Raw genomic sequence first — 27,744 nt, forward strand, 5'->3', positions numbered from 1 at the left:
CACCCAGAAGTGCTTTATCTGGAAGTAAACATTACTTGTGTACTCCTAATTTCCACATTTATATGTAGTTTGTCTTGAGATAGGTGGACATTTGTAGTTGTGGTTGTTTTTTTTTTTCCTAATTGCATTACTACTGACCTGGAAGATAAAAAAAGTACAGATCTGGAAGTAGAATTCAACTGCCAATGAAAGTAGAATTCAACTGCCTGAAAAATGATACATAGACATGAATAACATAAATAGTATCCACAACTGCGGCCCGAGACAGGCTAGGCCAGATCTTAAGCTGATCTAGACTTGATTCTCCATGATATCACACTGTTACAGCTGTGATAAGCTGATATCAGCAAAGAGTTTGGACAAGGAAAAATGACCCTCCAAGAAAGAAATAAGTGGGTGAACTGCCATACTTTTTCCCAAAAAATACTTGTTTTCTCCAACTTCACCTTGATTGAATTTGATATTTATTGTGAGATTTTAATTTGACTTCAGAATAAAAAGTGCACTTAGAAGTGAGAGGATGGGATTAAGCTGAAACAAGGGGTTAAATAAATTTATTGCTGTAGTTGTTTGGGAACCTGGCATTAGATATCCTGTGGATTTCTGCAGTCTGGGGCTAATGAACATGTTCAGAAATGCTGACTGAAATATGTTCCCCATTCTGCAAGACACTGGCAGGTTTCTGAAGCTGTGACACTGCCTGCCTCCTCTGATTACTGTGAACAGTTCCAAATTTGATAATCCTTCAAGAGAGAGGCCATGTGTGCCTAAGCAGCTATTCCAACAGCAGTGCCTGATTAACTGGGAATCGAGCACTGACCATACCCAGCAACTTATGTTAGAGGAAGATTTAACTCTTGATTATCTCCATTAAGACATATATAATTGTAGGTGCATTTTAATAACTTTTTGTGTAAATCTAGTAATATTTATTTAATATATTGACATTAATAAATTTGTATTTGTAGTTGATTAAAGGAAGCAAGCATATTGTTAATGTTTAAGAAAATTAGTTGAAGTTCATGGAAGTGAGTGGGTAATCTGTCTAGGGAGTGTAGAGCCAAGGCCTAAATTTCTGAAAGAAAGCACAGAGCATAGGACTTGCCACAAACTATCCTGCAAATGATTCCAAAATCAGTAATGTACTTTTGTTGCACTTTCCTTCTTCTGCCTCATGATAATAAGAGAAGTTATGACCAGATGTGCTATGGGCGATTATTTTGATGAAAAGCACAGAATTTCTGAGACTAGGCACTGTTTGAGCTCTTAAGAATTGACATGCCAAGAGTTGTCAGCTCTCTGTAATTCGAAAGCAACTTGTCCCAAATATGTACTGATGTAAGAAGCACAAATTTGTGCATAGTCAATTAAAATGAAATTACTCTAAATTCTGCAGTGGTTTTCTTCAGCTATCACTTTGTAAACATGAAAAAACTTCTGGAAACACCTCTGTGGAAGACAGGATCCAAACTCTCATCTCCTCCCAGTGACCCTTTGTGGTGACAGTTTCAGTATCAGCAAATGCAGGAGCAGCTTTGGTACCAGCACTCACTGTGCTGTGCTGAATCCTTGGGGGCCAAGCTCAAGTTACAGGGTGAGTAACAGGTCAGCAAAACTTTCTAAGCAACATATATTCCTGGATGCAGTCATTTCCTAAAGAGAAGGTATCAGACTTGAACTTAAAAGTGGCTATTATGGAATATCTTGGTCAGCTAAAGGCAGTGGAGGGTACAGCCTTGATATTCAGTAGAAGAATCATTTGGGTTTCTTGTTTTGCTTTTGGCTGACTGCAAAAGAACAATCTGTTTCCAAAAAAGACTGTTGGAAGGTTTGGCAAATGTTTTTGGGGGAGCAAGTCTCATTTCTCATCACTTTGTTTTCCTTTTAGAAAGCAGTATCATGCAATTCTGCAAATCTTGTCCCTGATAGGATATATTTGGAGGTGGTGGAAAAGGAGTCTCAGTGTCTACAAATATTTCACTTATAACCACAGAAGAACTGAAATACTGACATTAATATTTTTTAGGTGTGTAACTGAGCCCCAATAGCTATTTAGTAGGAAGCCAGGTGGTTGATAAGGAAAATGCAGGTAGCAGGAGACAATTAGCACACACACTGCTTCAGATTACCTGTATCCTGCAGGACCAAAAGGTTCACTGATCAGGTAACTCCTGGGAGCTACCTATTGTGTTTTAGGAATGAAAAATGAAAATTTTTTCACATAGGGAAAAAGAATTGCTACAAAGCTGTTTTGTTTGGTCACAAACAATTTGATTTGGGGATGATCAACCTCGGTATTTCTGGTTTTATTAATCTGACAGGCTTCTAACCACTTAGTCTGTGAGATGTAGAATAGTTTGGGAAGCTGGTGAGAAAGAGGCTGTCACACGATGCCTGAGTTATTATGCAGATAAAATTTACCAACTTTCCTCCTCCAGTTTATCTTATTCGGAAAGATGCACGAAAAAAATGAATGGCTGTTTTAGGTGAAAACAAGTGCTACTTCATTTAGAATAAGCATTCTGTCATTTAGAGATTTACAGCCTTAGCCATTCTCCACTGCTCTTTGCAATCACTGCTTCTGCTCTATCTTTTTCACTCTACTTCTTCTCTGCTCTATTTTCATTTTCAAACCCCTCTCATTTGCCTACTAGCCGTTTTTTCTCTTTTTTTCAGGTAACGTGGAAGGTGAAGAATGACCAGGCAGAACTCAAATGCCATTTTGTTATGCTTAATAGCTGACTCAAAACGAGCTGGCCCATCTCTGGTGTTCACACGCAAATGCTCTCTCTCGGGTTTTTTAAATTGAGTCATAATTGCCTGTGCCAAAAGCTGTTAGTACAACAGGATAGAAAGCAGTCAGCTCTTCTCAGTGTTATATAAAGTTGTCATTTTGGAAGAATGAGCAATGATAAAGAACTGTTCAAGTGCTTTTGCCCATTTTCACAGTAAACCATGATGTTTGTGTTGCTTGTCGTGTTGGTCTCTTCTAATAAATTAAGTTTCTTCTGCAAGAAAAGAATTTAAAACAAAACAATAGGAATTTAAGCACAATACATAGGGAAAATAAGGCATATATAAAGTATTCTCAACTTTGTATATAATATATACAACACAGTATACTGACTTACCTAATTGTGTGTGATTTAGCGAGTAATATAAGGTATATTAATATTTATAGTGTTTGAAATCTTAGCAGAGGATGCTCTCACTGACTTCTGCAGTATTGACATTTTCAAGTGGACAACAGCGTGCCTATTTTGCTTTCTCATTTACATTCTCATTTCTTTGCTTTCTCATTAACATTCAAATTACTTCTAGGGCGATTATTAATGAAAATTGACGTTGTACAATCTAACTCAGCAGCCACTGTTGATTTTTTAGTAAGCAGTAATTTACTTTTGGCTCTCTGAAAACAACAAGGTAATGCTTCTGAAATTCTGCATTTCATAACCATAGCTGAAAATCAGTCTTTAGAGTTCCAGCATCTGTGGCAACATGTGTTCATGCATTAATTTGCTGAGTCAATGCCCCCGCTTTCTGATTCACCTCTTTTACTGAGGTGATAACAGCTTTTCTGAAGCTGTTCTGCAACAGAACTGACTGCTTTTTCCACCACTAACTCATTGTTTTGTATATGATGCTTTATAAATTTCACAGTGGACAATCCGTCCCCATTAGACAGACATAACTTCCCAGGGTTGCTCATCTGCCTCCTGGTGCTATTACTTTTCTGTTGTTATCTGACTGCAGCTATCAACTATATAGACATTAGAGTAGGGAAATATGTTCAGCTGACACACCAGCAGAAATCTACCTGACACGGCAGGCTCTGTAAATCTGCTTTATAAATGCCTCTTACCTTTATAAAATATTGAGCAAAACTAAAAATGGTCAAGTTCTTCTGGAAAGCAAAAAATACTAGAGCATGCAGGTGGAAGGCTTAGAGAGAAAACATTAGATGCACGTGTTTGTAGAAACTGAGAGTTAGTTATAGAAACTTAAATATGAACAAGAAGGTAAGTCTATTCTTATAGATGATAAATTCCCAAGATGGAAATTATTCATTATATTCATGTAATAGCAAACTAGTTTTATGAAGCCAACTGCATCCAAAGAACCTGATTTGCTTCAGCAAATCTGTGTGTCAAGTAGTATAAGTAGGTGGTGGGATTTACTTATTTTTTTCCCAGATAAATAAACAAAATGGTGAAGGCTGGCCACCACAAATTGGCTATTTCTTTCAAGTTTGTAAGTATCCAGGTTATGTTTGATAATTTGAAATTTAAATTTTTTGTCTGGGCAATTCTCAAGGTTGGAATCATAAGAGGATGGCTTCTGTGTATAATTAACCCCATTCCAAACATCCCTAGTTACATTTTGGTCAGACATAAGTAATTAATTATCCTTGGCAGGAGAGTTTTGACATACACTAATGAAAATCTGGAAAATTTAGTAGCCTTGCTGTGCAGGACCTGAGAGGAGCTGAATATTTGGATAGGATTAATATATCTCCCTCTTGCTTCTAAGTTTGACTTAATACTGTGTGATTTCCTAATGAGAGGTCATTGCTGCACTCAATACTCGGAATTCCTTAGAACTCTTTCTCGAAACTTGTTCTAAAGCAAAGGTATTCCTTTGTTTGTCCAGGACTTCTGCTGTTTCCATTAGCAGCCTGTGGCTCATTTAATCCAAGGAAGTTTGTTCCAGCCCCACACCTACCCCTGTAGTCTCTGTTCCCAGCAGGCTCGTCTGCTGGTGCCACAGTTCCCCCCCAGCAGCCTGAGCAAGTGACACTGGGGGATAAATCCGTGAATTTTGGGTGCTCCAACCTTGGCACTTTCCAACCTCAGCCATCGACTTCCTATTTCCCACAGCACTGTGCTAATCTGCCTGCCTTTGGCACAGAAATATTCCTATTTGGGCAAATTACATAATACTCTGATTGCCAGGATGCCCTTGAGCTTATTAAAAAAGGAAAAGAATAAATTTCCTGTACTGTTCAAATGGAACAGGGGTAAAGGTCTTATAAGCGAAGGCTTGACAGTTCTCCAGTCTCTCAGTAGAAGAAATACCACAGCTGGGTATTTTTGGCTTGTTTCATCTGTCACATTTCAGATTTAACTTGATTTATTTTTATCTAAGTTGATTTTTCATATTTAGCTTGATTTAAATATTTTGGAGGAAAAATATCTTCTGGGGCATATCTGGTTTTTTGGATGTTTTTCTCTTTTCCAAGTTGGCTTCTATTTTTGATTAATTTTCTGAGCAACAATATTCTGTTTTTCACTGTACACATTTTATTTAAAGTCCTGAAGCTGAGGTGTTAATATTCAAACAGAACTGTATCGTTGTGTTTATAATATAAAGACATTATCAATCTGTTCATACAGTATTTGATTTTAAAATTATCCCTATTTTGCAGGGGGAATAAATATATAAAACAAATATTTTTTTCAGTTCTGTATTCAGCAATTATGATTATGTGCTTATTGATATTAATAGATACTATATAAAGTTATGATTAGTACTTTATGAATAAGAAAGTGTGGTTTTTATTTTATAATAGGATACAGAGTTAACTTTATTTAATACCCCTCAAAGTGTAAGTACACCTAAAATAGGAGGAGGTTTCCAAAACAGGGACTCTGATACTATAATGTTGTTCATTGCAGAAGTCCAGTGATCTGTGTGGTTCCCATCTCACCCACGAATATCCCAGGGCTGAAATCTTCAGTTTTGGGGAAAAAGTAGGTGAACCTTTTGCCCTTTATCCTTTCTCCTAAAGTAACAGACATACTTGAGAGTAAAATGGAGTCACTCCTCTGTCATCTTGTTCTGATCTGGATGAAACGTCTCTTAGCAGCTTATTTACCTACAAATAAATATTTGGTGATGCTGGGCTTTGGTAATGCTCTCTTCTCTCTTTAGAGAATTGTCTTTAGACAATTCTTTCTTTAAAACTCAGTATTATTGTCTCTCTGTTTGAGAGTGCTTCATAGTTTCCATGTAGCTATGTAACAGAAGAGAGAATGAAACAGCTGAAGCTCATCTGAGCTTTGAAGACTTACATGGATTCAAGTAGTGTAAACTCAGCTCTTGACTCAATGGGATTTCTTGTGGTTTGTCTGCTATGCCCTCAAGAGGCTTCTCTGCAACTCTGGCAGTAGCACAGCAGGTTCAAAAGGAATGGAAATTTTAAATCTGTTTCTTTAAATTTTTCACTTGACTTATAGTTTCCCCCTCACTCATTTAATTCTTTTCTCAGTAATAAGTTGGACAAAATTAAAAGTTAACACTTTTTTTTTTTTGTAACTCTGTCTCTCTTTGGCTTGCATCAAAATAATTTTCTTAATAATGTCACAATGCAGAGCACTTGTACAAATTAGCCTGAGAGATACATGTTAAAATCATTGTGAGACTCTTGCATTATTTACATCATGACATTCTGTCAGTGTGCTAATACTCAAAACTGTTTATATTCCTGGATTTAACAAATATGTAAATTAGGTGTGCATTTCCCTAGGAATGCAAATGTCTCTAATGAGGAAAGACAACAAACTTCAGAACAAACAAACAGAAGAAGAAAACATGTTAAACAGCTCATGTGAAAGTGGGGATAGAAAGTAAGTGAACTAGAGACAGTGGGATATAATCCTTGCCCTGGGATTGTTTAATCAGCTCATCTTGAAGCTCTGACAGATTAATTGTTTCTTAACAGGGAGAGAGCTGAGCAAGTATGGCAGCCAGACACAGTTTTCCCATAAGAGGGCATGAAAATCTTGGTTTTCCTCTTTGTGGCAATCCAGAGAGCTGAGAGGATTGAGTTGCACTGGCTGAATTCGTTAACTCTGGTACAATACTACTCCAGAGGGCCCCAGGTCCCTGAAATACTTGTTTGTATTGCAATAATTAAAATAGTTGTTTGATTTCAGCGCAGAAACACAGAATGGGAATAGCATCATTGTGAATTGAGTTTTAAGTATTATGGAAGGATTTCAATGTCCTTCAGAGAAGCATTCAGCTCAGATTTCATGTCAAAACATACCCCTGATTTAGTAAGAACGACTTATATCCTTGAATCATAATGCTCTAGATTGAGTATATGTATAGTGGGAATGTTCTTTATTGTGCTGTGGTTGTGCTATGCTTTTTATTATGCACTGCTCACTGAAAATTTTATCTTCCATTAAAATCTGAATTCCTTTCAGAAGTGTAATTAAACAAAGTTTGCTTACTAAAATAAGACATCATTTATTTCAATCTGGCTTCTATTTTGAATTTTGATGGCTTCCTGCTAAATATGCAAGCTTTCTTTTCTGTGAGATTAGCTCAGTATCTAAAAATCTGAATTACTTGGTATTTTGTCTTTCATCATGTAACTTCAGCCCCCAAAGTACTGGTAAGCATTATATTTCCCGATTAACAGCCATCTTTAAAAGATCATTATGGTAAAATTAGTTTGATTTCTTAAAACTCTATGAATTATGAATACTGTAAGAGTAACACATGCAGTAAAATATTTTAATTAACATTCTTCAGTAATCCTTTAGCTGCATATTGTATGCAACTATTGCCTTTTCTGTCCAGTGTCAGACTTTTAGCAAAAAATGTGCTAAAATGTGCTAAAAATGTTCTGTTATGGAACATCAGTTGGATTCTGCACTGACAGCACCACATTCATGATGCTTCTATCTCATTTGTCTCTGTCATTCTGTATCTGCTCCTGCTTTAACACATCCTCATTTGTTTGTACTGGCAAAGCTGATGGGTAAGGGTCATTAGTAGTGGAGCAAAACCATCTTGAAAAATGTTATCTTGAACTTCCCATGTGCTGCTTAATTTCTCATGCAGATATAGATATTAGAGGGCTGGAGAACAAGTTATCTGAGCAAAATTATTTCGTGACAAAATCTGTCCCAAAGTTATGCTAAATCTCCAAGCATCCAAATGTCTAACCATGATTTATCAGAAGTATGTGCATGTGGTAATTCTTTGAAATGAGAGCACGTGGTAACACTGACCTCTGTTAACCTCCCTTCCACCACAAAAGAGAAAAGGTTTGCAACAGTATCAGCCAACACAACGTTTATTTCTCATTTCTTTCTCAGTATTACACTTCCAACAACTTTCTACTTTCCCTTTCCTACAAGTTAACAACACGTAGGAGGTGCCAGTTTTGTACTCTGTGCACTCTGAAACCTTGTCTCTGGAGGAGTGAGGAGGCCGTAATTACTGTGAGCTGGTGGGGAAGGAAAAGTTGATATTCACAGAGCTCTCAGTAGAAGCTGGACTAGGACTTCATTAAATTGATACCTCTAATACCTCTAATTAATACCTTCGCTGAGTCTCCAATAGAGCAGGAGTTCAGTGACTTTCTTAAAAATTATTGTTCACTAGATTCACATTAAACTGACTTTTCAGTAGTGTACAATTTCTGTCGACTAAAATACTGCCCAGAAATCTGAACTGCCAGATGCCCTTAAGTCTTGTTGCTTTGGATTAATGTCTTAAGTGCTACCAGAAATTATATTTACAGTGTATAAAAGCAATCTTCAAATGTAACTGCAACACGGAATATTATTGGAAGTCTCAGACCCTCCAGATGAGTATGTATATTTTACCCTAATTCTCTGGAAAACTGTAATAAAAGAGGATGTGTAACAAAATAGCAGATAAGTGCACTGGTAGTTTATGGTAGCAAATGTCTATGGTTGCAAATGTCGGGATTTGCAACTTTACAAAAAAGAACTTTCATGTCAGGCATTTTTTAATTGTTATATTAAGAGCATCTTTCACCTTTTGTACTTTATTCTTGTTTTCAAACTGCTCATTGTGACTATAAAATAAATTAAAGGTAACCAAAATGGAAGATGTGGAATGAAGAATTCAGGAAAGAAAAAATTGCAACTTTAGTAAACGACCTTCCACTTCATACTGTTTGAAAAAAACTTCTTGATATGATGTTTTTGTTAATTTTAATTTGAAATTTTAATGTCTTTTAACTGAGACTTTTTTTATCAGTTAGTTGTCATCCTTTGTGACGGAAGTTGAAAACAAACCTTGATGTAAAATTGTCAAAAATAAGATGTGGATTTTAAAACTACAGGATTGAAGAACAGATTAACATCTTCTTTGTTCCTGTTTGTGGTTATTTCAATATATTTTTCTGTATAGTGTTATTTGATTTTATTTTAAAAGAATTTTGAATTAATTTTTTTTAACTTTTTTTTTTTTTTTCTCCATGGGCAAGGGTAGTTCCATATTTCAAGGACAGTGGCAATAAGGTTTTTTCATCCTGAGTTTATTTTGTTCTCTTTTTGGAACTAAACCTTATAACAGTAGTTTTACCAGCTTTTCAGATTTAAAAGTTTTCTGAGGGAGAGGAGAGCAGAAGGGCTATGTGAGAACAGGGATCGCATGTAAGTTTGATTTTTCTTATGAAATAATCATGATTTCTCTTTCTATATGTTTTCTGCCAAAAAGATTTGAACAGGTATTTAGCAGTAGTAAATAGAGACTCTGTGGATTTCAGTTATGCAGGTTTAAAAAAGACCACCTCACAATATGAAAGTTATCCCATGAAAGCTTGCACGTGAAGTAGCACGTGCAAGTGATGGTTGCCTGGAAAGTTAATGGACAGCAATTATTATCAGAGAACTGAAAGACTGAATCAAAATCTTCCGGTTTGAATTGGATGTTTAATAACTCATTTTTGCAGTTTGAATTTTTGTAATGTTCTGTTGGCTTGTGTGTGCTTATACTTCTTCCTTTACTGAGAGTGGTTTCTGTTCCATCTCAGTGTTTCCTGTCATCCCAAACTGTATCACTTTCCTCATAGTTTTGAAACTTAAGGGATTTCTGAAAATCCTTCATTCTCAGAGTGCAAAAGCTTCTGTAAACCTGGGTAACTCAGCTGTGCTGGAGCTATTTGAGGTAATATTGGTTGACAATCTATCTCCCAAATCTCTTGCTTGCCTAAAGTGTCTGAGCCAGTTAAGTAATGCTAGAAATTTGATCAGTATTCTTATTTTTCACCTAGGTCTTACCGCTGCTGCTTTAGCCTTGATTCAGTTCTCCTCTGACCAATTCTTAAGAAGTAGTGGTTGTTTTCTGATCCCAAGTGGTTTCAAATTCACTTGTTTGTTTGTTTTGGTTTTTTTTTTTTTTTTTTTTAAGGAGTCATTTTCCCATATTTAAACAGAAGACTGTAGTGCTTCAACAGGGATAGAGTTGAATATATTTCCTTTTGAGCTCAGCTAACTTGTGGCCTTTAATTTCAGTTGGAGCTCTGACTACAGTAACTGTAGAAAAAACAAATTCCCCTCTCCCAATAGGAGAGAGTGCTGCAAAGTTAGACAAAAAAGGCAAAATATCCTTGTTTTGCAGTAAGGAAATGGAAGAGCCATACATAGTACTTTTTAGTTTGTACCTTGTCTTGTTTACTCTTAGTTTTTCTTCTGTAGAGTGTAAGGATTGTTTAGAATACTTTGGAGCTCCTCCTGTTGTAATCAGTGTGTTCCACTGCATTCACATTGCCCCAGTTTGTCTTCAGCTTACTCTGTTTTTGTTTTGCATATTGGAGCCCTTGTGAATAAGAGACACATGAGTTGTTTGCAATTTGTGTTAAAACCAGCAGGACGGGTAAAATACGGAAAAATGCAGCAGAAATGAAGGGAAGGTTCACATGAAATGGTCTTTCTGCAAAATAAAATGTTTCCCCTGACCCTGGTGAATGCAAAACTTTACATAATTAAAATTTTGTGTTTTTTTTTTTCATTTTTACAGAGTGTAACAGGTTTCAGCAGTACCTACCCAAATTATACAGAACTGCAGCTGACATAATGATAGTTTTCCAAGGAATGTAGAAAAAGCCTAACTAGCATAATATGTGAACTTTATGGGTTTCAGAATGGTTCTCTATTCAATCATGCTGTATTTCAGAAGTTTTATGTGACCCTGGGATATAGTTCTTTTTCAGAAAATGCAGCTTTAGATTGGCATGTTTGTTAAGTTTGAAGAATGAATTGTGAAAAATGAATTTAGAGTCTTTCCAATACTCTGATGTTCCCAGACTGGATGCCTCTTCCTTATTTTAAATGGTCTCTTGGGTTTCTAGCTGCTGTTTTACAGGTAGATGAGGAACTCATCCAAGCAGTCTGTTTTCAAATATGGTCTTTTATTGCTGGGTTATATCTAATACAAATTCCTATGTGGATTTAGCCAACACTGGATTGTGTTGCTGCATCTGAGTGCCATCACTGTTCCTGGTAGTGATTGCAGACAAAAAGTGCTGCCCATAGCTGGAACTGGATTGGAGACTCTGTCATGGAGAAAGTTAAGGGAAAGACAGGCTTTCATTTGTGAAGCAAACAAAAAATCCTCTATGTTCATTTCAATTCTTCCAGCAAGAGCAAAATAATCTGAGCAAATCAAAGAGGAATCAGACAAGGCATCCCACTGCTCACCCACTTCATGCCTATCACTCAATTTTTGTGAGGAGTAAAAATACTGTATAAAAAGTCTCCTCTGAAAAATATTTATGTCATTCTTATGCCAGCTTGTTTCCTTGTTTTATTTTTTTTTTATTTTGTTATTGAAAGTAAAGGATGACATATTCCTCTGTGGCTTATATCTTTAGGAATATTCGGGGTAGTCCCACTGATTAAGTTTTTCATATTAATACCAAATTTAATCAGCACGAAATTGCTAAAAGAAACCCACTCTTTCTATTTTGACAATAAAAATACAGAATAAACAGTTCAAACTGTCTTCTGTCTACCTTAAATACGTGATGGGTTAATCATTCAGGAACTAATCACTATCTTACAAGTATGACTTGCAGCTTAATGGAAATGAAAAATAAAATACCATACTAGTATTTGTCTTTAGTGTTGGAAGACATTCCATGGTGTCAATGCATGCAGGGAATGTTGGACAAGTGTTTGAAGAGATTAAGGCTACTGTTTGGGAAGGATTTTCAGAGAAGACTGGAAAAGCTATTATGCAGTGTGCTACTTCATATTTTAGAAGGTTATAAAAACACAGAATAGGTAACAAGACAGAATAAACAAATATTTCAAAGCCTTCTGAACTGAGGGTGCATTTTTGCCTAAATAAGAGAGACATAAGCTTTTAATTTTTAATACAAGTAAAATTTCTTTTAAGTACCACTTTTTGTGGTATAACAACTGCAGATCATAGAAAAATATGGTTGAAGGAAGCTTTTCAGCTTTGTATTTTAATTTATTCCTCACCCATAAGAAAGGAGCAACAAAACTATTTATGATCAGTATTTGCTCTGTTTTCTAAATATCTTTCTTTAGTACCTCAGGAGTTTTAATACTTCTTTTTTACAGTTGGGTTTTCCAAAGACATTACATACATAGGCTTTGGGCTTAGTCTTTAGTGCTGATTTTTCCTCTCTGTTTTCTAATGGACTGATGCCATTGCCTGTGTTATATCCCTGTCCAACTTTTCAGCTTCTGATAAGGTTCTGATACTTTGAATTCCTCTCTAGTTTCCTCTGTTTTTCTCTCTCGTGTTTTCTAGCTTCTGTTTCTCATTTATATTAAGCTGGATCAAATCACCATAAATTTTGGGTTGGGTTTGGTGGTGGTGTTTTGGATATATTTGAGCTTTTCATTTATCTGAAATTAAAACACCACCACAAACACACCACAGAAGAAAAAAGGAAACTTGGATATATTTGAGCTTTTCATTTATCTGAAATTAAGTTTCCTTTTTTCTTCTGTTTTCATTCATCCACTCAGGAAAAGGTGACATTTTAGTGGTGGGGCTGAGTGAGGTGTCTGCTGCACCAGCTTGATTTCTGCTCCCTCGGTTACTACATTATGACCCCTCTCCAAATGATTTTCGTACTGTGTACTAGTATTTTTCTTTGGCTCATCTCCCAGTGTTCCTTTCCTTTTTTTTTATTTAATTAAACTATAAACCAGTTCACCAGGTTCACTGTACCAAGCTACAAACACATGATGGTTTGGACATAAAAAGGAAAATTCATGAGAACCTCAGGGAACTTTATATAGGAAGTTGTATATCTAGTAAGAGTTTGACTTTTTAAACTCTGTTTTAAGGGGTATCTAGGGAGAGCAGGAAATGACTGGTAGAAATGTCTAATCTTTTTATGCTTAACAATCTTTTGCTGCAAAAAAAAATCAACATTTCTAGCTGTGTGTAGCCATTATTCTCTTAGTATGTACCCCCCCTTTCCCTCCCCAGTAAAATTTATTTGGGCAAAAAGTGAACTTTGTGGAGCTTAATAATGACTAAGAAATTCTCTTAAGAAAATTATGGCTCTGCCCATCATTTTTAATCTGTATGAGGAGGCATGTGATGGGCACTCCAACAAAGCCACAGAAGCACAGTAGAGATATGAGCAGAAGGTGAGGGTGGTTCTGTGGGAATGAGACTTACTAATGCTGGGTTTCAAAGCCAACGTAATTTTGTGCTGAAATGGAACTATGGGAGGAGTGTTTGAAAAATACCAGTATACTGATGTGAGGAATAAAGCAATGGAGCAGTTCTTCTGTTTGAAGGGCTGCTTTAAATACTCGTCTCTGAAAGCAACGTGTCTGCCAATCTTAGCATTAAAATTGGGCTTTTTCTATTTTGTAGGGTTTATATTATTGTTAGCAATTATGTTGTAATGACTTCTATCCATTAGCACCATGGGGGAGTTAAATCAACTGGCGTGTGCTCTGGGAACAGCCGTGGAGTCCTCGGTCACTGCCAGTTTGTTACAGTATTAAAGGATGTCATGGTGGGTGCATTTTTATGTCAGAAAGAGTCACAGAGTTAAGTAGGATAACATTACTGTGTCAGGATAGGGGGAAAATGAATGCATAACGGTTGTTATTAGACACTGCAAGCACAAAATAAATCTGTTCCCAAGAACACCATTGTGAATGAAAAAGGAGGGAAGGAATTATCCCTTGCTGGTAGCTTTTAGCGTAGCAGGGTAAGCTTCTCTCCACTTTCTTTCGGATGTTTTACAGGGTTTCTCCAGAGAGACTTGGTATTCTTACACAGAAATTGTTAGCTTGGCAGGAAAATTCAGATGTCTGATTTCTATTAAGATTGTTTTTACTCAAGATTCTGTAAACTGCACTCATGGCAGATAAACTAGTACTTATGGCAGATTTGTGTGTTATTTGGTTCTGATAAAAATGTTGGGTTTGCTGAATCTTTTGGAAACTTCAGGAGGAAGTTGAAGGGGAAAATCAACAAATAAAACCCAAGTTATTTTTATGCTTCTGTTGTTCTCTTTGTGATTTCTACTACTTTTTAATTGATGCTGGTATGTTTTTATGTTTAGGTGCTGCACTGTTGTGCCTGACCCACTGCCCTCTCTGAGTTCCAGAAACTGGATGTATGAACTTGCAGTAAACATTTTAAATGCTTACAGCCCTGGAAAGAAGAGTGAGCTACATATGAAAAGGCATTAAAGTCAGTTCATGTGATGCATACCTTTGTGATTCCACTTCCCATGGGAATACATCAGAAGACAAGGCACATTATTAAGGTAACCAAGCACAAATTTGTCTTACAATTTTTTCCATTCATTCAAATGGGACATGAATATTTTGTTTCCTAATCAGCACAATTACCCTGGAGCTCGTGTTGCCAAGTGTCAGTACAGTGACAGCTTCCCTTGAATGACAACTCACATCTATAGTGAACAGTGACAGGATTTGTAAACCAATGTTGTTTAAAGAAAAAACTCAGTTCTTGAGTGACTTTTTCCCTGTTAATCATTGCTGCATTTTACAATACACTTTAAATACACTTAATTTAAAATGGATCTAACTGGCCTACTCAAAGGGACTTGTAATGACATATACCAGAATATTCTGTTCTAACCACTACTGACAGAATATTGTGGATGGCAATTAGAGGATGCTCAGAGACATTCTACACATTTTACAATGTGATCTAGTAAAAAAGTCAGTAGTAATAGGTCTCAGAGTTTGTAAATGCTCACCTTAGTGGCAAGCTGTTTTATCATGCCTCTATTATCACTTGGGCAGTTACTGTCAGCAACTGTTTTTCTAATGCAAGTCTTATTTTTTACATAGTATAAGCCACTACTTGTCTCTCTGAATGAGTATTTGTGTGAAACTCTGTTTTATATGATATATAATTCCATTTATCCTCAAATTTCTTTAATGGCATCTTGCTTAACAAAAAGGCAGAAACGAGTATTTTATACTCTTGAGTGTAGGAGAAAAGTCTTGAACAGAGAGCTGACTGGGAAGCTCTCACATGATTTTTCTTCTCATGAATATTGCTAGAGTTCTGAATATAGATCACTGTAAGGTTTGCTATGTATGTTAACCACAAGTTTTGGAGCTTGAATTTGTATCTTTGCTGTATGTAGACTGTATTGAGTTTCAGATCTTGGGACAAGGGATCGACTCAGGGATGTTTGGATGGTAGCTGGCATAGGCCTCTATTGCAGACTAGGCAAATGGCTGCAAAATATGTATCTAATCCTAATAATAATTATGTGATCCCTCCTCCCAAAATAAGAAAAATAAACCGCAAGTTTGTAAGTGCTTTTGAACACTTTCAGAATGTTCAGAAAGTCTGCAAATTGTCAGAAAGTTTTAAGGTGTAGTAAGGCAGAAGTCTTAAGTATGCTGCAGACATCAAAAAGACTAATGCTGGTGTCATGCTGATTTCATTTTCCTTTTGTTGTATAAATATATATATAGTACGTTAAAAATATAGGAGGTGATCTGAAGTGGTTCATAAAACCTTCCTGGTCTGCAAATCACTACGGTATTTTAACTGCATTGCCTGGTTGTGAGTTAGTATCTGTAGGCATCTTGCATTATATTATACCTTGGAATTGCATCTGAAACTTGTGGATACTGATCCAGAAACTTGCTATTTAAACTTTAAGGAAAAGAGCAACTTCTATGTAAGATCTCTGAAGTGAAATTCTGCCCATGGTGACTTCAACAGCTTCTCCTTTGTTTAAATAATGATGATTTTGTCTTTCGACTGCACTTCAGTGGAAGAAGCTTTTCTTAGGCTCTTTACTCTCAGTTTTCCAAGATTGTTCATGTTTATGGCCATTGATTTTCTTGAGATGTTCCTGTAATGCTTAAAAAATTCTTTTCCAGTGAATCATGTGATATCTTTTCAGTACCAAAACCCAGAGACACTGAAAAGAGCACTCAGTTCTAGTGCATACACCTGTACACTTTATTCAGTACATGTTTGTATCCATGTTTGGTAAATATTTGATATGTTGACAGTTGAAGAAGGTCTCTTTGAAAATAATGACTGAATGATTTTGAATTTCAAGTAATTAAATGATAGTCAAAGAATTTCACCAATAATAAATAATCTTAATGAATAGACAAAATTTCTAATGTTTGACAGTTAATGACTAAGACAATTTGTTTTCAGCATTTTAAAGGCACTTAAAATATTCCAACATTTTACTGTGTTAATGCTTAAATTACATTGCTTAGGATAATAACAGGACTTCTAACATGTCTTTCTGTTACTTACATGTCTGTAAGATTTCCCCAGATATTTAGCTCTAGCCACTGTGGGACAGCTAACTGTACCTAATTACCATTCTCAAGATCCACTAACTCCTTTTCCCCCACTCCCATGCTATATTTACTTTTTCATGTGATGGGTTATAAAAACTCTTATTCTGAGGACTCAATAATCCATTTTTTAGTAGAGTTGGTTCAAAATGTTCTGCAGTCACAGATAGTATTGCCTGGGCGTTTTACATAAAGCAAAGCCAAGTTTATGTAACAGAAACAGAATATATAATGTATAGCAAATAGTATTTGTGATCTTACTTCTCCCAAATTTTAACCTAAAACTGAGTTAAATTTGTTTTGCTTCTTTTTGTGCTCACTAATTCACATTTCTCCTATGTCCCAGGATAGCTGGCCACAAGTGGATGAATCTGTCTAATGAGCCCAGCAATTATTAGAACTACTCTAAAAGCATTTCTTAGGGTTGCTGACATGATGAGATTAGACAGAAAAACACGTAATTAAATACTGTGTCTTAAGAAATGTGTAAAGTTAGTGTCATCTAACGCTTACTTGATGATACATAAGCTAATGTAAATGCACAAAATAATTGTCATCACCTGCATGAAGATAAATAGCTTTTCCTGCACTAACATGCTTTTGCATATAAAATGTTACTATTTTACTAGTTGTCCCCATTTTTTTGACAACTAAATTTTATAATGACTGTAAAAGGAAAGTGTGATATGTCTACTTAAGCATTACAGTATTAACAGTGGCCATTTCTGTGGTTCTATATAATTGAAATCAACGGCTTTGTTATCTTAGAAATTGTTTTAAAGCAGTCATTTGAGAGAAATACTGTTTCTTTCCATTAGCCCCCATATCTAAATGTCAAAATGTGTGGAATCGGATGCACATGGATTATCAGTGTGTGTGTGGCTGGAATTTTATGATCATAATGCTACCTTTTGCTGTAAATATCTAATATGGAGATCTGCATCTGTTGTCCTTGCAGACTGGGGTCTGCACAAGGCTGTCACCTGGAGTGGTGACAATGTGTGAGTGGAAATGTCAGTTCGCTCTGTTCTCTTAACAGCACTACCACGTCCCAAGGGTTTGTGAGGAGAAAAGTGTCCATAACACATTGTTGATATAAAGGAAAGGTCAAGTAATATTATCAAAACCATTCAAAAAATATTATAGCAGTTTCAAAGTTTTTTGTTATGAGTTGGAAAGTGTTCCCCCTCATGCCTGTGTACAATGATGAATATTGTACATGAAGAATATTGTAAACGTGAAAGTTACTAAGAATTCTGGGCTAAACTGAGTTTACCACCAGGCAACTACTTCATATCATATTTGCTAGGTTGATTTGGGGCCCACAACCAGTTGTCTGAAATTTTTACCAGAGGTGTAGTGAATGTCTGCATTACATCTGACACAGTGATGTCCCACACTTAATGAAAGCATCATTTCTAATACTTCAGTAAACATAATCAATACTCATTCACATGAAGGATTAAATTACTTTCATGTCTCCTAAGTACAAACTATCCTGGACATGTTTGGACACCTCCTTGCTCTTTTTTTTTTGGGGGGGGGAGAAACAGCTCTCATTTTGGTTTTCATAGCTAATAGCAATTTAAGAGGTAATAGTTGGCAGCATTTGAAAATGGACATATTTCTCTAGATCTCTTACTGTAACTTTTTCTCCTCAGCCTCATCAGAAAGATCATGATGCCTAGTCTGGCCTCTTCAGTGTATTTGGAAGGATGCCTTTTATGTAGACTGTCTTCCTCTTTTTCCTGGCTTTTCTGCTTTTGCCTTCACTTTAATGCCATAACCATCAGTCTTCCTAAAATACCCACATAATTATACAAAATAGTTATATAATCTAGTATTAGACCTCCCACTTCACTGCTGATACTGAAAAACATCTCCCTGTGAAACACCAGGAGAAACATCCCTTCTTATTTAGTCGCATATGGAAACAGTGTCTGAACGGTTGGGTGTGGGACACCCTGTGTTTGGTAATCACAGGAGTGGGTCCAGCACAAGAGTAGCAGTTTATTCCCACATGTGATTATTCCTAGTTCATTCCATTAAATAAGTAATGCAGTTGTTGTTGGTACGCTAACTAGAGAAATAACAGCTGCACTCTGTTTTTCCCATGTGTTTTGTGCACTGACAGTCCACGTGGGTGTGGTATTAAGGCCTCTTTGACAGATGTTTTGGATGACTTCAATATTCACAACTTCTCAAATGAGTTAAATAGGCTTCTGTAAAAATCTCAAGAGGCTGGGTGGCACCTTCTAAGCAGCCAGGCTAGTGACACTTTTTCCTTCCTGGACAGCTGTAACTGTCCTGTACAAAAACAACAGAAGCATCCTGAATAAGACCTTATTATATGTGATGGGGAACGGAGACCACACTTTGTTTTTAAGCTGCATATGCCTTTTAATTTTCCTCATAAGGAGATATGCACGAATGTACTTTCACACAGCTCATTGGATTTCAACTCAAACGGTATTTTAATATTTGTGTTACTGTAACTGAAGGGGTCATCACTGAAGTACTGGGACCTAGTAAGCACACCAGTTAATGATGCAGAGCTTTCTGGCTTGGCTGGAAAGAGATTTTACTCTTCTTGAGTGAGTGCAGTGCTATTGACTGTCTAAGGCACGCTGATAGCAAGTAGAACATTGCCACCCTTTGGCCATAAAGAAAAAGCACACGAGTAAAGCAGCAGCATTATGCAAGTTGGGGATGCTGCAGCAAAACTATTTAAGAGTATATTCATTTGTAAAGTAGCTGCTCAGCAATGGTAGCCCAGTTGGGTGGAGGTTGTAGGCATCATTTGCTTTGATTTAGTGTATTTCATACCACGGTGATGTGTTTGGAGAGAATATATTATGCTACGCACTAATTATGTTTTCCTGAGAACTGAATTACATATGCATTGTGAAGATAGGATGAAGGCTACCATGGTTACCATTGTGCACCCAGGAACTTATTTTATACAGTGCCAATTAATCTGAGGTAATGCTTGAGAGAGAAGAACGTTGAATAAGAAATGCTAATGTCTCAGCTGAAAGATGGAAATTAGATAGAAAAGCACAGCTTTTATTGAAGATTATATGTCAGGGTCAGCATTTATAAATGAATCCACCTGTAAGACTAAAATCAACAGTTCTCTCTTACATTGAAAAAACACGTATCTCTCTAGGCCTAATCAACCCACAGCACGCTCTGCTGCTTTATCAAGGATATTCTCTGAATAGGAGGTTTTTTCCCTTCTCATGATTTTAACATCATACTCCTGAAGTTGAGACTATAATTGGGGATTATTGCTATGTCAGAAAGAGAATGTGTTTTGTGTTTGCAAAATGCAAAGACATCTAAACCTTATGCAAGTTAGAGTTGCTGGGGACGAATCTTATACCTCTATCCAGAGACTTCCAGATGCTGAGGACTGAGGGAAGCAGAGCTCTGACTCCTTCCTGTGCCTGACAGCTCACTTTGGCTCATGTAACGGTGCTGACATGGCTTTTTACCACTATACTGAGTTTGCATGGCAAGCTTTTGGTAGCAAGGGGGATACAGGGGGAGCTTCTGTGAGAAGCTGCTAGAAGCTTCCCCCATCCCCAGACAATACCAGGCTCCAAGATGGACCTGCTGCTGGCCAAGGCTGAGCCCATCAGTGACAGTGGCAGTGTCTCTGGGACAACGTATTTCAGAAGGAAAAGAGTTACTGCACAGGGGCAACTGCGGTGAGAAGAGGAGAGTGAGAATATGAGGGACAAACAACCCTGCAGGCTCCCAGGGCAGTGCAGAAGAAGGGGCAGGAGGTGCTCCAGGCAGTGCAGCTGAGGTTCCCCTGCAGCCTGTGGTGCAGCCCGTGGTGAGGTGGCTGTGTCCCTGCAGCCCACGGGGGAGCAGAGATCCCTCTGCAGCCTGTGCAGGAGCCCACGCCAGAGCAGGTGGATGCCAGAACAAAGCTCTGTTCCCATGGGAAGCCCACACTGGAGCAGGTTTGCTGGCAGGACTTGTGACCCCATGGGAGATCCACTCTGGAGCAGCCTGCTCCTGATGAACTGTGCCCTGTGGAAAGGGACCCACCCTGGAGAAGTCTGTGAGTAGGTGCAGCCTGTGGGAAGGACTCATGTTGGAGTAGGTTTTTTATGATTAAATTTGATTTTACCATTTTGCAAAAATGTACATGACTGAACATTTAATCTTTAGAAGAAACTCTTCTGTTCCTTTTAATTCACTACAATGCAGGACCAGTTGGATTGAAGTTAACTTGGCTAACATTATGCTGAAACAGATGAGGAAATCCTTGTATCCTGAATTCTGCTGGCTTAGCAACATCCCATTCTATGGGACTGGCAATTTTTGGCAAAAGAGTAATGCTAACAAACAGTTGGGAGGCAGCAACTTCAGCTTCCACAGATGTTCCAGCAGTGAATAGCAGCTCAAGGCAGAAGTTTCGATGCTTAAGCAATGGAATGTTTATCTTTACCAGAAATTTAACTCCTAAAATGCATAGATACCTTTTCTAAGTGTTATTCATTAAACATAGTCCACTGGCTTATGTGACTTGTAGCTATATTATTATTATCTTTCAGGAAAAACTGACTTGCTGTACTTTGTAAGGTACATCAATGAAAATAAAGCTTTTTCCAATTAAATTGCTAAAAGAGAATATCAAGTTTCAATAAGTTTTCATTTTTTAGTGATAATCACTTTTAAACTGATTCTACAACATTCTTAATACACTGGTATTAACTATGATTGAAGATGCTTAACTCTGCAGGACAGTTTACTCGACACCTTTTACCATGTTGTATAATAAACATCTCTCTTGCAATGCTTTGAAATGTAATATGGGTGGGAATATCTATCTCTAGATGTAAATCAGAACTATTTTTTCCTGCTTACTTCATCCTTTAACAGAGGCTTGAGATTCATATATATCTTTCTTTGGTTTCTAAGAACATGATATAATATTTCTGATTTCTAATCAGAATTAATTGTTCACTCAGGGGGATGTAAAAGAGAAAAGTTATAGTGATTTATGATAATTAAACATTTTACTTATAAAAGTTGTTATGTATGATTTTCTTTTTCACGTGAGGACACTTTCTTCTAAGGTATTTTCAGAAGAAATTTCTGAAGGAAATATTTACCAGCCAAATGTTTTTGAAAATGATTAGCTTCTGGTTCAGATCTGATGTACTAAATTTTGTATTGAACTAAAAAAAGAGCTGCACAGATGTGTAACAAAGAATCAAGGGCACTTCTATATATCTGTTGAAGCAAGTTCATATTTAATCATCAGGTTCTTGGCAAGAATATTTCTGCAACCTGTCAGTGGGAGATATATGAGTTTAGAAAGGGAGTTAATATAATTATCTCATTCTCTAATCTCAATAATAAAATAATTGAGTTGTCTAAATGCCTATCAGTGGAAAACCAGTGGTAGATCTGTAGTTACAAATAGAAACCTTAGCTTGTCATTCTGATGGAATCTGCCTGTTCTCTGAACTACTTTTCTTCCTGAGTGAAATGGTTACTTTCTATTAGTTTTTGTTATAATGCCTCCAGCTAGTGATTTTATTTACTAATTATAGTAAATAGTAACTATAGTAAAGAGACCTTTTGCAGGTCTCCCTTTAGCTCTGGCAGCAGAACAGTTGACTCATAAAGAAAACACTGTTTGTGACCAGGCAAACAACTGAGGGCTCCAGGTAGGCCAGTTGTTACTTTTGCTGTAGGGCTGGAAGTGGCAGCTATGGAAGCAACATATTTTGGGTATTGATATGCCAGGCAAGGTGGGTGAGGCATTTTGAGAGCATCTGGTTCTCTGGATGGATGGACACACAGATGGAGAAGTTCTGAGTGACTGAACATCACTGAGGTTATTCAGCAAGCTGGCACAAATTTGTTTCTCAGCTAGGAAGCCTGCAGGAGGGTTGAAGGCCATTACAGCTGAAAATCTGGAACTGAAAGGATGGAAGGTAGTAGGGGAATACAAAGAAAACTATATTAATTAATATTATTTTTGGGAGATTAGCTTTTAAATTAAAATCTTAAGTAGTTATAGAGGAAGTTTATACATTAAGAAAAAGTAGGACACCGAATAAAAGTACCTTACTTCATTTACAATCTAAATGAAGGTACATAAAATGATTTTTTTTCTCAATTTATGATGATCTTAGAAATTAGAACTCATCCTACAAATATAAATCATTACAATGGGACCAACAAAATAATCGTGGTTTGTTTTAACAGTAGCTGTCACAGGAGAGTGTCTGCTACATTATATTCAAATTAATGAAAACTTGAATTATTTACCTGTTGAACAGCACATTGAATTGTCCTTTTGAAGAAGGCTAACCATAAGCTAATGGTATTAGCTTATCCCTCCTACCCCTCCTGCTTTCCCAATTTATAAATTCCTCGATTTTTTGGCAATTTTTGGTTTTGTACTTGGGCAGTATAATTTAGCATCATAAATAGCTGTGACTGGCAAGCAGTGTGTAACTGATAATGTATCCAGCAGTTTCTTTTATGTTCTGGGTAATTGTAAACAAAGAATAAAACTGATTATTTCAGCAAATGTAGCAATAGACACAAAAGTTGGTTTTAATTTTAGATTTTTGTCTATGGCCAATTGAAAAAGGATGGTGATTTGTATTGGTTAACCTCTACTGAGGATGGAAGGAGCCAAGAACTACCATAACTACATTTGTAAAAGGTTCCCATGAATGTCTTTGTTTTGTAGCACATTGTGTGACTGTGGAAAAAGAGTTGAATTTGTGTATTGCCTGCAAGCCCATCATTTCACTGCTGAGTACTTTATTTATCCGTTTGCTGTGAAAGATGCAGTTTGTTGTCATGTTTGATTGTTAAGACTTTTTACAAGGTCTCTTAAGGCATAACTCCATTTGGAATAACTTTAAGGTTATTCTGTCCTTAAGGCAGTAGTAGTAGGACTGTGTTTTCACTGGAGCGTGGGTAACATACAGGAAGATAGTGTTGCCAGTGAACTAAATTCTTCAGTGTGGAAAAAAAAGAGAGTCCCAGTGAGCAGAATTTTGCTCATTTACTCCCTGCAGAGAGATGACATTTGTTCTCCACAGCATTTTCTCTTGAGAGGACCAGTTATTGGCTTATGTCACAAGCAGTCTACCATTCCTCAGTGATATATTCCTTAAGGCGTACATGGATCATTTTCGATACTCAGTGATCCAAATTTCCCTCTTATTGGTTGTATGAATGTGTGATGGCTGTGAGAACAGAAACTGTTCTTCAGCATGTGTTAAAGTTCATTTGGTTTTCCTTCTGATGCAGTGCTGCAAGGTGTTGCTCCCTCTAGGTGTTTGTGTGTATGTATAGACATGTATATGTTTACATGAATAAAGGGCTCCAGTGAACTTTTACTATTAATTAGCTGATCCTAATTCTACCCAGGCCTCTGCCACCGATATAGACTTATAGAATCTGTCTAGATAATCAGAACATCAATGGATAATCAGAATGGCAAAAGTTCCCCTTCTTCCTTTAACCACTGCAGCTGGTTTGAGGGTAAATAGCAGACAATAAATATAAATAACAGACAATATGATATTAACATATATAGGCTAACTTCTTGTTGCTTCAAGGACATTTAAAGCAACCAAATTCAAGACAAGTTGAGGGGTAAAAAATTAGAATGACAAAGTGATGTTAAAATTAGATGGCAAGCATATGGGCACATCCCCACTATCCCCCTATTATTGGAGTTCTCTGTTGACATCACGTTGGTTTCGCTCCTAGAATAAAACTTGTATGCCCTTTTCTCGGTAAAGTTTTAACATTTCTACTCTATTTTGCTTTCTGAAGGAACCATTGTAGATGTTAACTGTAGAAGAATGCAGTAAAATAATTAAATGCTCTGGTACCTTTTGTGATGAGAAAATACCCTAAGGTTGGCTTGGGCCAAGTGTCAGCTCAGTGTCAGGAATACACCCAGTGTGATACAGTCAGCTGGGACTCAGCTCTGACTGGGACTTGCATTGTTGTTATTGAGGCACTCCTGTATTGCATACGGTTATTCCAGAATAGAGCATGAGGGGAAAAATAAATAATTCAAAAATAATCTAAAATATTGGGAAGGTAACCCATTTATGAACTTACTCCAGCCTAGGCTGTTGGCTTTTTTAGCCTTCCTGGTTAAATATACTAAACCAATTGTTCTGGTGCTTTAAACAGTACATTAAACAACTTAATCATACTGTCCTCTCTTGCATTAATAAATTTAGTGTTTGTGTTCCTGAAGCAGCTGTTTTCTTCTCTTGCTCTACTTTAGTTCTTCTTCAGAATACAAATTCCAGCTCATTTCCATTTTTTCCAGACCTAGCACTTTAAAAGTTTTGTTCTCCTGTTTGGTTTTTAACCCTCTAGACCAATAGCTGAGTGCTTTGAGGACCACTCTCTTATTTTTCAACTAAATATTCACTTTGCTGTTAAATATTTCCCAGTATTCTTGATCGCCCTTCTGGAAGGAAGGACAATATATGTGAAACAAAAGAGTTTGTTCCTTTTCTTGAATTTTACAATATTGATTGCTTTCATGCAGAATTAATTGCCATATTTTCACAGGTAAGTCATTCTGGTTGCACATCATAGAATAAGAGAGACTATAGAGATGGTACTTTTAAGATGGAAATTAATAGGGTCTGTGCTTTGTCCTTCAGAAAATCTTGGATCATGTACTTGGCAGTTGAAATTTTTTGTCCTAGTTGCAGATACTGATATCTCCCCCCATACCCCAGATGCAGAACGAACTACTGCAGAGTGAAATCTGCTTCTCTTTAAAATATGGAAAAGATTGCTTAGAGGTGGTGAGTTTAAATATCAGGCTTAGATCAAATTACTTAAAATGAATATTTTTTTATCAAGACTTTTTTTTTTTTTTTTTTTTTTAAAGTTCTGGGCTTGTAGAGGCTGTAAAAACCAGGGGTACACCAGAAGATCAGATGTGCCACAACCAGGACAGGTGACCCCAGCTGACCAAAGGGATATCCCAGACCATATGGCATCGTGTTCAGCAATAAAAGCTCCATGTAATTTGTCTTTCCAGATAACTGTTACATCGATGAAGCCCTGCTTTGTAGAACATTGGTTTGGGAAGTCTCACCTGATCTATCTGAAATAGTCATTGCAAGGAACCTTGTGACAAGCTCCTGTTGCCACCCAGACAGCCACCAACCACCCCGTGAAAGAGATTTGATTCCAGCATGTAAGTGTTACTGTATGCCAAGATGATGATTGGTTTTATTATCATTATTCTTTTGAACAAGCAGTGTCTCTGTGTAGCACAGGATGCAGCTGGGGAACCACATAACAGGTTAGAGATTCGTTTTGTAGAACTCCTTTACTTTAACCTACTACAGAAGCAGACTGCTGACTAGACCTTGAGACTGCATTTTTAATGTGCTTACTACAGTGGATGTTGTGTGACAGTGTCTGAAAGTGCAGGAAGGAGCAATTTAGCAAGAATTGCTTGTAGCTTTTTGTTTTAAACACAGCCTTCCAGGAGTTTTGCATACTATTGCCAGGCCAAAACATCATTTGAACACTGTAGGAATTAGCACAACGTGCTCCACAAAGACTTTAAGGAAGCTGTCTAAAGTTCTAACACTGCTAATGCTTGAGGAAAAAACTTTTGCAAACACTGCAGGATACTGCAAATGGCAGCACTGGAATCTATTTTATTTTAGCTGACTCCCTTCTAGTGCTCTCCTATTATTTTTCTTCAGATCCTGCTTTTGTGTACTACACAAAGGGAAGCGTATGTTTTGTTTATTGCCTTTGCTGTGCCAGCCAACATGCAGAATAAGAATGACTGATGTTCTCTGAGCTTTCTTATCTTTCATGATATGATTTCTTTAACAACCATTCTAACTCTTCTCCCTACATATTTTGGTGCTGAATGCAATTCATCATTTCAAATCGTTTTTTTCTTACTGCCTTCTCTGCATTTTCTACTTTTTCTGGCTTAGAGGACAGCAAAGTTGTAACAATCATGGTTAAGAAAAGGAAAGGAAATGAGAGCTCTGTATTATTGTCAATACAGAGCTGTTTTATCACAGCAGATATTCAATAAACCTTTACTAGAAACCTACATTTTCTTTTAATAGCTCATTATTAAGGAAACTTTTGGGTCTGAGAGTCTTTCTGCCATTACTCCCCTTACCCCCCCACAAAAAAAAATAAATGGGGGGGCGGCAGAACGTTTCAGTCTTGTCCAGGAAGGACCATACTTGGAAACAAGTGACAGATTTGCATTTCATTCTGCTTTTTAATTCCTTTTTTCCTGAACTGAGTATTCCCTTATGAATCCCTGTAAGTGGGAAGGGTTTGATGCTACCTGTTGGCTGGACAGCTGGAATGCCTCCATCAAACCTACTTTACAATAAACCACTTCTTAACCATGATTTCAGAGTAAGTGTCAGTTTGTTATACTGAATTTTGCTATTGATAAAAAGGTGAAGGCATTTTAATTGCATTATGCTACTTATGGATCAAGCTTTTAACAGGACTGAATTGATGCAGAGATTGTTAGAGAGGAAGAGTGATGGTGTTTACACTAAGGAGGTTAAAAAGCCCAGCTTCCAATTATAAAGTCATTTTGCTGCCTTAGAAGGTCACTACCTGTATACAGCAAAGGGTGTCAATGAAAAGGAATGAGTGGAAGTGATTTTTATTGAAGGCACGCAGCAGGTCAGCAGGAGAGTGAGGAATAAATTTCAAATCTTGTGAGTCCCAGCCCTATGTCTTTGCAGCAAATTCTGCTGTTCTGGGAATCTCATTACTTACTGAACAGACCAGAAGGTAAATGTTGGGTTGCACACACTGTGTCAGGTGCCAATCACTGCACTCTGGTTTAAAAAAAAAACACCAAACACAACACTGTATTAAACCTAATTAACCTTGGCCTATCTCTGATTACAAAAAAATCCATGAAAGATGAAATGTCACCTCTTCTAGCATTTTATGATCTCTTCTGAAATAAACACACTTGGAGTAATGGGAGAGCTGTAAGCAGTCCCTGAGAGCAATAGAAATGTATCACACACTGAAGGACTGGGTTGGGAGGGACGAGTCTGCAGACTTCCCTCAGGTTTCCTAGTTCTCAAGATTTGGGGATTGTTGGTGGTTTTTT

The 27,744-nt window shown here is 37.0% G+C and overlaps 1 long non-coding RNA gene across 2 annotated transcripts in view; it reads left to right on the plus strand.

The window, feature by feature from the left end:
• The window catches only part of LOC108639323, a 71,917-nt gene that overhangs the window by 23,003 nt on the left and 21,170 nt on the right, over positions 1 to 27,744 (plus strand). The window contains exons 4-6 of one of the 2 annotated variants that reach the window (XR_001920382.1): positions 1,410 to 1,594; positions 14,339 to 14,545; positions 25,660 to 25,818. This is a non-coding gene — a long non-coding RNA (uncharacterized LOC108639323). Of the gene's footprint in view, positions 1 to 1,409; positions 1,595 to 5,647; positions 5,751 to 14,338; positions 14,546 to 25,659; positions 25,819 to 27,744 lie in introns of those variants that run through there. The other variant, XR_001920383.1, reaches the window with a different exon arrangement.

The sequence above is a fragment of the Manacus vitellinus genome, unplaced genomic scaffold (assembly GCF_001715985.3).
Source record: "Manacus vitellinus isolate BGI_N305 unplaced genomic scaffold, ASM171598v3 scaffold_19_pilon, whole genome shotgun sequence".
Classification (NCBI taxonomy): domain Eukaryota; kingdom Metazoa; phylum Chordata; class Aves; order Passeriformes; family Pipridae; genus Manacus; species Manacus vitellinus.